This window comes from Copadichromis virginalis, linkage group LG3 (genome assembly GCF_057382275.1).
Source record: "Copadichromis virginalis isolate Kocher_CV1m ecotype Utaka linkage group LG3, C_Virginalis_male_GT1.1, whole genome shotgun sequence".
Taxonomy (NCBI): domain Eukaryota; kingdom Metazoa; phylum Chordata; class Actinopteri; order Cichliformes; family Cichlidae; genus Copadichromis; species Copadichromis virginalis.
In genome coordinates, this window is record NC_140620.1 from 16,322,146 (window position 1) to 16,331,610 (window position 9,465).

General features: G+C 36.4%; 1 long non-coding RNA gene across 1 annotated transcript; it reads left to right on the plus strand.

Annotated features, from left to right (window-relative positions):
- Positions 1-2,502: 2,502 nt before the first annotated feature.
- Positions 2,503-5,800, plus strand: LOC146713059 (uncharacterized). The gene is made up of 4 exons (XR_014919110.1): positions 2,503-3,296; positions 4,711-4,856; positions 4,953-5,045; positions 5,162-5,800. It is a non-coding gene; the product is annotated as an uncharacterized LOC146713059 (long non-coding RNA).
- The last annotated feature ends 3,665 nt before the right edge of the window (positions 5,801-9,465 follow it).

Genomic DNA, 9,465 nt, shown 5'->3' on the forward strand with positions numbered 1-9,465 from the left:
GGACACGAGGAAGAAGAGTAGAAGACCTCACCTGGACACTGAACACCACACAGCTGACATCTTGCTTGAAACCCATAGAACCACATGAATAACACAGAGTGAAATATTTTAATGCAGATAAAGTTAATAGCTGGGGAAAAAGAACACCGTGTTTAAGGCACATTTGAAATAAAAAACAACAAGGAAACTTAACTGTGTCCATAAAACACAAACATATGTTTATTGTTATTGATGATTTTACAAGAAAATAGAATTTTAAAACTCCAGGTAAAAATACATACTCATATATATATATTTTTTTTATCATAGTTGTTCAGGTAAGTAAAAAAAAATTAAAATAAAGAACAACATGTGGATGTCCTCTGGTCTGAGGGGGGGGACCAGTTAGAAACCATCAGCTGGACGTCAGTGGTTGGACTGGTGGAGTACGTCAGTGAAGAGTAGACGACGTCTGGCTCTGGTTTAAAGTCTGAATACAAACACAGTTCAAACAACAGGAAACATGATTACAAGCTTTGTAGTTCAATCAAGACCTCCAGTCTCCACCTCTCTGCATCACACAGTCCCAGTTCAGACGTTACTGGGAACCAGCTCAGATACATATCACAAAGGTTACACACTGCTTTCATTTTAACTTAAAGTTAAATTAACAAAACCCAAACCTTAAACCCACAGAGCTGAAACAATCAGATTTGCATTAAAAAGTCCAATATATGCTGTTTTAGTTCACTTCATTGGTTCTTGGTGACTCCATGAAAGATTTTCAAAATACATTTGAAAAACTGTTGACATGTAAAAGTGTGTAGTCCACCCAGACAGCTATGATAAGCTCCAGTTCCCATGTGACCCTTAATTTGACAACTCAAAAAGAACACAGCTTTATTGCTGGCGAGGAGGCGACACAAATAACAATACAAAACTAAACTGGGGAAAACTAATGCACAAGGAGACAGGGGGAGAAACACACAGCTATAAGGGCTGATGCAACAGTAACAATGAAAAACACAGGGCTTAAATACATTGAGGGAAAACGAGGGGATTGTGACACAGAAGGAGAGCACAGTTCTCCTTCTGTCTTAGGCTGGACGAGACAAGGGAAGCAAAATTAGAAACAATGACATGAGACACAGACCTTCAAAGTAAAACAGGAAACACACTGACTGAACTCTAGACATGTAAACTTAACAGACCGGGGAGACACAACATAGGGACCTGAAAATGGGACAGAAAGGCACAGCACACACAACACGGGAAGCCATCACACAAAACCTAAGAACTAAATCCTTGACAACCATAACTGAAACCTAGGGAAAAACAATAATCAAAACAGTACAGCCAAGGACTCAGAACATAAACCATAATATGAAAGTACAAGGCTGGTCACAAGGACCCAGAATTTTTAGGTTTCTGTGTGGATGTAAAAATGCAGCACACTACACTTCACTGTGCCCTACAGCAAAGTTTAATAAAACATATAGAAAGAGACATGGTGTTATTGACTTGTGTTTGTTCATTGAAGCTTGTATATGATTTGTACTATGCTTGAATGAGAAACTGTCTGTTTCCACTCTGGAAGGAGATGACAGATAATCTATAATATCTATAATAATCTATCCATATTTACAGTGAAGCTCTTCATTTCCCGAGGAGCGTTACATGATACAGGGTTTAAAATAATCATTCTTTAACTTATACTGAACCTTTGTACAGCCTCTGGTTTTAATCGCTGCCTGAAATAAGGTGATTTAATATACCCTTGTTCAAGAAAACATTGTTTTAATTGGCTGCTGTTTTGTATTTTGTTTTTTTGCCTGAGAAAAGCATATTAGGGATATATCACCTCTCTATAATACCATACAGATTATTGGGAAAAACAACCTGTGAGCAGGCTGCAACCTCAGCTTTTGGCACACAGGAATTACTGTTCACACAATCACCTCATCATTTAAAAAGTTTGATGTGAGCATGGCCTTTCCAAACCAGTAAATGAATGCTTGGCTGCATTTGAATGGAAAGCAACTGTACCTCTTTTTCTCTTTGGTGTGGCAGCATAATTGTTCATAACTGATGTTTCCTGTTCTCAGTACTGAGTAGCCTGCAGCTGAATAAATATCTGCAGAAAAGAAAAACACAGAAATTACTTCACAACAACAACAACAGTACAGTGAAATAACGTAGCCATGATGGTTATACTGTATGCAGATTAACTAAACATCACCTCTGTCTAAAACTTCAGAGTTAAAGTAAATAAAAAGAGGGGAAACTGCAGTTTAATAGTTTAACTGCAGATTAATGCAAAGTTATGCCACTTTAATATTTTCACATTTTCATAATTGGTGCAAATATGTAAAAAACAAATATGCATAATCTATACATACAAGGTGTTTGTAAAGTGTTTTGTATGTTTGCGTGAGATTCCGTTTCCTAAGTCCTGATTGGTTGGTCAACCATACTGGAGCGAGGAAGTGGGTGTGGTCAGGCCACGGTGGCCCGTCCCCTACTGGACTGGAGTAAGCTGTTGGATGTCTACAGGTAACAACTAGCTGACAAAGCTTCAGTGACACCCCTGCTGTGTAGTGATGGGCAGATGAAGCCTCATGAAGCACTGAAGCTTTTCATCCAATTGGTTCACCCCAACGCGAAGCTTCTTGAAGCTTCATTTGCTCTAGCAGGACACCTACTGGACGTAAAAATATTAGTTGGCATGAATTTGAAGAGTGTGGCCTTTTGCACACAGCCTGTAAATGTCAACAACAAAAGGAGCGTGTAAAACATCTATATTGTAGTGATGGCAGTATACTGTGTCTATTTATGCTGGCAGTATGGAAAATGATTATTTGCGGCAAAGTTCGAACCGCTTCCTGAACCAGTCACGTGGTACAGCCGGGCAGCGAGGCTTCGGACGTCATCATTTTCAGCTCCTCCCATAAATGAAGCAAGCCTCGATACGCGCTTCGCGGAAACGCCCCCTCCACTCGACACACGCTTCGAAGCCTCAATACAGAGCGTCACATCACTACTGCTGTGGTCCATCCCCACAGTAGCCTCAGTGAAGCAAAAGCCTACTGCCGTGTTTTTCCCGAGGCAGAGTTGGACTGTGGAATTTTTTATGCTAAATTTGAGTTGGACTAGGTTTTTGCACCACCAGTGCGGAGCTGTTTCCTTCTTTGCACCAAGATTTAACAACGTGGTTTGCAGAACTGCTAGCAGCACTAAAGAAGTGTTGACTGCTGTAAGCTAGCAAGGATGGTGTGCTGTCAAAATACTCAAGCATCTTCTGCTGAGGCCTGCAACAGGTTAGTTTAATTGTTTTCTTTGTGTTCACGTGAGCTGACAAATGTACATGCGGTTATTGTTTAAGTAATCCCTCCTGCTTCACTGATTTATTACCACCTGGCTGAATGGGAAGGGTTTTTGTTGTGTGTCTGGGGATGCATCATCTCCTAGCTTAGGTAAACTATTTTGTTAAGCTATTTAGCATTGCTGGCTTAATAGGGGTTTTATTTTCTTGAGTCAACCACCCACATATTATTGTTGTTTTCTTTTGTGGTGTGTTGTTTATTTGTGGTAAATAAATGCCACCATTTTCCACTATTTTCCTATTTTATTCCTTTTACCACCACTTGATTAAATCCATGGCTGCAACATAAAAATTCTAATTTATTGATTAAGATAGACCTTCTAAGTTGCAAACTTTATTTTTTTTGGGTTGTGTTGAATTAATAATGTTGGTAATTACATTAAATTAATTTTATATGTAATTTGAAATTCCAATGTTAGTGGGTTCAAAATAAAATTCAAGTTGTAATTACTTAAAGAAATTTAATAGATAACTTATTTTTTTCCACTGTAACTTCTGATTTCAAATTCCTTCCCCTACCGACTTAACTACCACATGTAGCTAATGCTAGCCATTCTAAACTTTAGCACAGGAGAGGATAAGACTTACAAAGTTTCATTTGACAAAAGTCTTCAGCTAGAGAGTGCAACTGTGGCTAGGAAAAGCATGGTTAAAGCTTTGCTACACAGTGCAATCTAATTTCGATCATAGGCTGATTTTGTTTTTCCTTTTTACCAAAATTCACCTTAAGCTGTGAACAGTTTTGTCAGAGGGATAACCTAGAGGCTTCTTTTTTCTGTCTGGCTCACCTATTTTATATCTTTATAAAACTTGCATGACCTATACGTAATATTACATTGATTTTGGTTAGTATTGTGATACAGCTTAAAGTAAGTATTGTTCTTGAATTTAAGAGCTGTAGCTATCTTTGTTTTGTTTTTTTCGTTTTTGTTTTTTTAAATCAGACTGTGTGAAATATTGTTAAATTCATTCCAATAGCATTATTCTGGCATAGGCTATGTGAATCTACTTAACATTAAGACTTTATGTAAGCAGTTAGTATAGTGTGATAATCTAGGGTCATTAGTGCTTTGTTAAGTTGGGACACAATTTTTACAAAATGGGCTGGGAGTGAACAATGTGTAAATTCGAAACCTCTGCAAAAACAGGGTTGCTAAAACATTAGAGATTACACCACGGTTATGGTGGGGAAGTCTCCCTTGTCTTCACCAAGATTGTTTTTGTTCCCTCAAAACTTGGGGTAGCCTTAGATCACATCTATCCTCTTTAAATAATGTATTAGAGCATTCATTAATGCAGTATAGCTAATAGTCTGCAAGATTTAATTCTTCTGTTTGTGTGGTCTACAGATAAAGGAGGAGTTCAAGAGAATAACCACTGTAAGCCTTGAATGGCTACACTTGACCATTGCACCCCAAAACTGATGGATGTCATTTTATCAAGGGGAGGAGCTAAGGGAGTGAGAATCAGGCAGATCAAGGACATGCTTCTTGAGGTAGGACAACTATTTAGACTTTGGGTAGCTTTGAAATGCACTTTGTTGGCAGTCACCCATGTATTTTATACTCATACTTTATTTTTTCTTAAATAGCACAATACAATTGAAACACGCAGAGAAGTAGCCATCTGCTGCCTTATCACTTTCCTTGGAGAGAAGAAGGAGGACCTTTTCATGGAGTTTGGTGTAAGTAATTCAGCATTGTGTGTGTGTGTTCCATTGATCATCTGAATTCATTAAGATTCAGTAAGTATAAAAGTCTAATCTATAATTCACTAACCTATTTTTTTTTTTTTAAATAGGTTAGTGAATTAACCTATTAATTCCTTAACTTAAGGTTGGCCTTAAGTTAACACTGAAGAACTTAAGGCCAACCTTGAAAGGCAGGTGATGAAAACTGCCATCATCAGTGACCGGTACACCCCTGGATCTAACCATAAGACTGCAACCATCGTGGTGGAGGAAACAAAAATCATGGAGGGCCAGAATTTCCCAAGGTGCTGTGTTTTGCTCATGGGCATAATATATGCTCTCAATCTGAGCGAATGCAAGGATCTGAAATATACTTTTGAAATTGTTCAGAAGCTGTTCCTTGACCTTGATGGAACCATCATTATGTTAAAGATGTTGACTCTGTTTCAAAAAGTGGTAACTGTTTTGAATCCTGTATGTGTAACATTGATCTTAAAGGTGTTTGCTGCATTGTGTAATAGAAAGATGCAAGATCTTGTAAAGTTTGTTAGGCATTGAAAGTTAACATTTACTGAACACTTGCATGGAAGTATTACTGTAACAAAATGTTTTCTAAGTAGATTTTTTACCAATTGAACACATTTGTTTCTGTGGTGTTAAATACATAAAGGCATATTCTATAACTTGGCTGTGATGGTATAGATCTAAATTTCTGGTTTATTTTCACTTTTTAAATACAAAGTGTTGAAATGCCTACAGTTAAAAGAAAGTTTTTTGATTGAAAAAAATGTTGAATGAATTCCTTTCTTAAAAGCTATTACAATAAAAAAAATAAGAAAGCTAAAATGATGATAATAATGATGAAAATCAGCAATTTAATATTTTAAATAATGAACTTTAAAAAATTGTTTTTGTAATTGCTGTAATTAATTACATAACACTTAAAATCATTTTAAATAATGTGGAAAAAGTAATTGGAGGAACATAATTTTTATGAGTAAACAACTTAAAACTATGTTTTTAAGCTACCAAATATTACGTAAATGGTAATTAAAATCACCTTTGATTATGAAGGAAAAGTTAATTCCCGTAACTCAATATAGTTTGTTGGTTCAATCTAATTTCAACATAAGTTATCGTAACTCAAAAAGAGTAATGGAAATTGTTGCCTTAATTTTTTTTTTGTTGAGCTTAAACAATAATTTTTAGAGTGTAAGAGAGATATGAGATTAATAGTTTTAAAGTTTTAAAGATCATGCAATTGGCCAAGCTGCCTCACTCTGAACACACCTATTTGAGAGCGTGTGTGTTTTTGTTATTGATTGCTGTTAAAGAGACAAGAACCTGGGGTGATCCAATATCATGGCAAACCATGTAATAGTCAGGCTGGTCTACCATGTACATTTCACACTTTGCCTCTTCAAAATGTGAAATGTACACCCATGCAGAAGTTCCAGTAAGTTGCTGTAACAGCAGAGGTAGGCATTTCATTTCAAGCCAGTACAAAAATAATCATGAAAACAGACATTATAACACATTTACATGTGTATATACATATTATCCTCCTAACTTAATTGTTTCCAGTTATCAGGTCCCTACCTGACTTCATCGCTTTAAATAAACCATCTTCACTGCTGGTAACTTCTGCATGCATGTCCATTTCATGTTTCGAAGAGGCAAAGCGTGAAATGGATACAGTGGACTGGCATGTCTACATTTTCACATTTAGTCATGATGCTGGGTTGCAAAGGCAGCTAGAAAGCGTGGACACAAAGTCGTTGTGGGGTGCATCGACTTCAGGTGTAGTTAAATTTCTCAGGCGATTAAGACATGATTATGTGAGTTAATCAACAAGTTAAAATCTTTATGTAATATTATTTTAAAAGGTATTGATTATTTTATAAAGACAAGTTATTTGTTTGGGTATATTATTTAACAGGTTGATTTTTGTACATTTATAATCTGAGTTAAATTTCAATAAAGGTTCAGCCAGTGTGGTTAATATTAAAATTGTTATAAGATCACTGCAAACAACAGAACATTTGTGGTATCTGCTTTACATTGAATCCAACACTAAAGCTAGTTTGGTCAAAACTGGGGTACCAGGTTTTGGAGACAGTATAGAGCAGTTAGACCACAGATAAAAATACAAAGATGCAACGATTAACATATGTATGTAACCTTTGTAAGTAGCGTTTGCTTTTCAGTCTTCTTTCCTAACACTGCTACTGAGAAACAACAACTGCTGTAACTAGTTGAAGGTGCACGACAACAGATCTTTTTTGGTTTTCTGCTTTTCATCTAACCCACCACTCAACCTAGTTCGATCAAAACTGGTGTACCAAGCAGTACAGAGCAGTTAGAGCGCAGCTAAAAAGACTGTGTGAAGATTAACACATGTATGTAACTTTTGTAAATAGCTGAAGCTTTTCATGGTCTTTGCATTTCTCAACACTTCTGCTGAGAAACAACAGCTACCCTAACTAGTTGAAGGTGCACAACCACAGATCTGACACCTTTTTCAGTGCAAACTGATGCTTCACCACAGGGCAAGTTCTCACGATATGAACTCTGTGCTTGGCCAAACCAGAACAGAGAAGTGTCATCAGCTTCAGACTACAGGAAGGAGCTGCTGTGGTTTTACATGCAGAACATTTTTAGGTAGTTAAAAAGGACAAACTCCCTTTTGACAAGAAGAAAACTTCAGCAGAACCAGGCACAGGGAGGGCAGCCATCACCTGTGACTGGTTGGAGTGAGGGGAGGAAGACATTGTTAAGGACACGCTGTAGAGATAAAGCAGACACATGTGAGCCTAATCTGTTCAGTTGTAGCACTGTGAAAAGTTATACCACACCTGACATCGATATAAAACAGAACTGTGGCTGAGTCGATGTTATTAGTAAAGAAACAGAAACATCAAGAAAAGAGTATGTGGTGGATGTCTTTGTCTGTGTTTTCAGCAGCTCACTCTGAGTTGTTTGTGAGAAAGGTGGAGTCAAAACAATTGAAGCTAGGTCAGAGTCCTGACCCATGGGTGCATGAAGGCAAGTCCTTAACCTACTATGAAAGTATTTAACAAATATCTGAGGACAGGAATTATAGTAAAGAAATGGACAATAGAAACAATCAAAGGGGGAAAGGTGAAAAAAAATTAACAAAACGCAAACAATTAACCAGTGACTAGATTTGGGCAGGTTTCACAGTTTGGAATATGCGAGTTGTTTATGCTCACTTAGTTGTTCAGGAAAAGTCAGTGATGAGAATTTGCTGAATATCTTTATTTTATGTTCCAAAGAAAGAAATCTGCCTGTATGTTATAGATTGAGTCTAATGTATATAACCTCAGGTCTGCATTTTACACGACTGACCATCAAATCCTGATTAAAAGGTGGTGGTATTATTTTTAATTTAGCTACAGCTTTAAATTTCTTTCAATTTTTAAATTTCTAATGTCAGACAGACATATCACCACAGACAGAAGAGCAGCTGTACCTCTCATCTGTGATCTGGTTTTCGTGTCTTTGATGATGATTCGACCATAACTGATGTCTTCTGTTCTCACTGCAGAGTAGATTACTGCTGCATCACTGTCTGCACAACAAAACACACAAAATGTTGGAATCACATAAATATGAAACAGTAAAGTCCGGTAAACTTTGAGTAAAGCTACATATGTTAAACTGAGTTAAGCTAATTATAAAAGGAAATTATGAATAAAACTATAGTAAGTTTACTTAATGTGAATATGAATTATTTATTTCTAACACCTGATAGAGAAACACCTGCAGGTGACTTTAAAAACAATCATAAACAGGAAACTGTACGACTGCAGAGGTGTTAGCTTGTGTTAACCACAGGCAACAAACACAGAGGGCAGCATGTAAAGAGCAATGCTCAATGAGCACAGAGTGAAATTTTACACTTTAAAAAAGCATAATCAAAATGACTGAGTTTAATAAATTTGAATGAAGGAAACAAATCAAATGAAAAACAAATGTGACGTTAAAGCCGTGACATACAAAGATGAACTCTGGCGAAATTACTACAGTGTTAAACTTTAGCATCAATTTAATAGAACGTTTATTTTTCTATTACAATTCACAGTTGTACTTTCTTCACCTGCTTCATAATATCCTCATAGAAATCTTTTCATGAGACATAAAATCTCTATGAATATAATCAGAACTTAAAAGTATTTTATAAAATTGGAGCTGAATAAACACAAATAAATAACCGACAAAGGACCTCAAATTACCGTTGTTTTGTTTTTTTGGATGTTGATGAGTTGATATTTTGACATCACTGTACAAGATGTCATCTGTGAGGCCATTTTCCACAGCTTCATCTAGTGAAATTATTAAAATTAAGAAAGTATTTACAATCACAACATTTTACAGTGAAGAGTCCAAATAA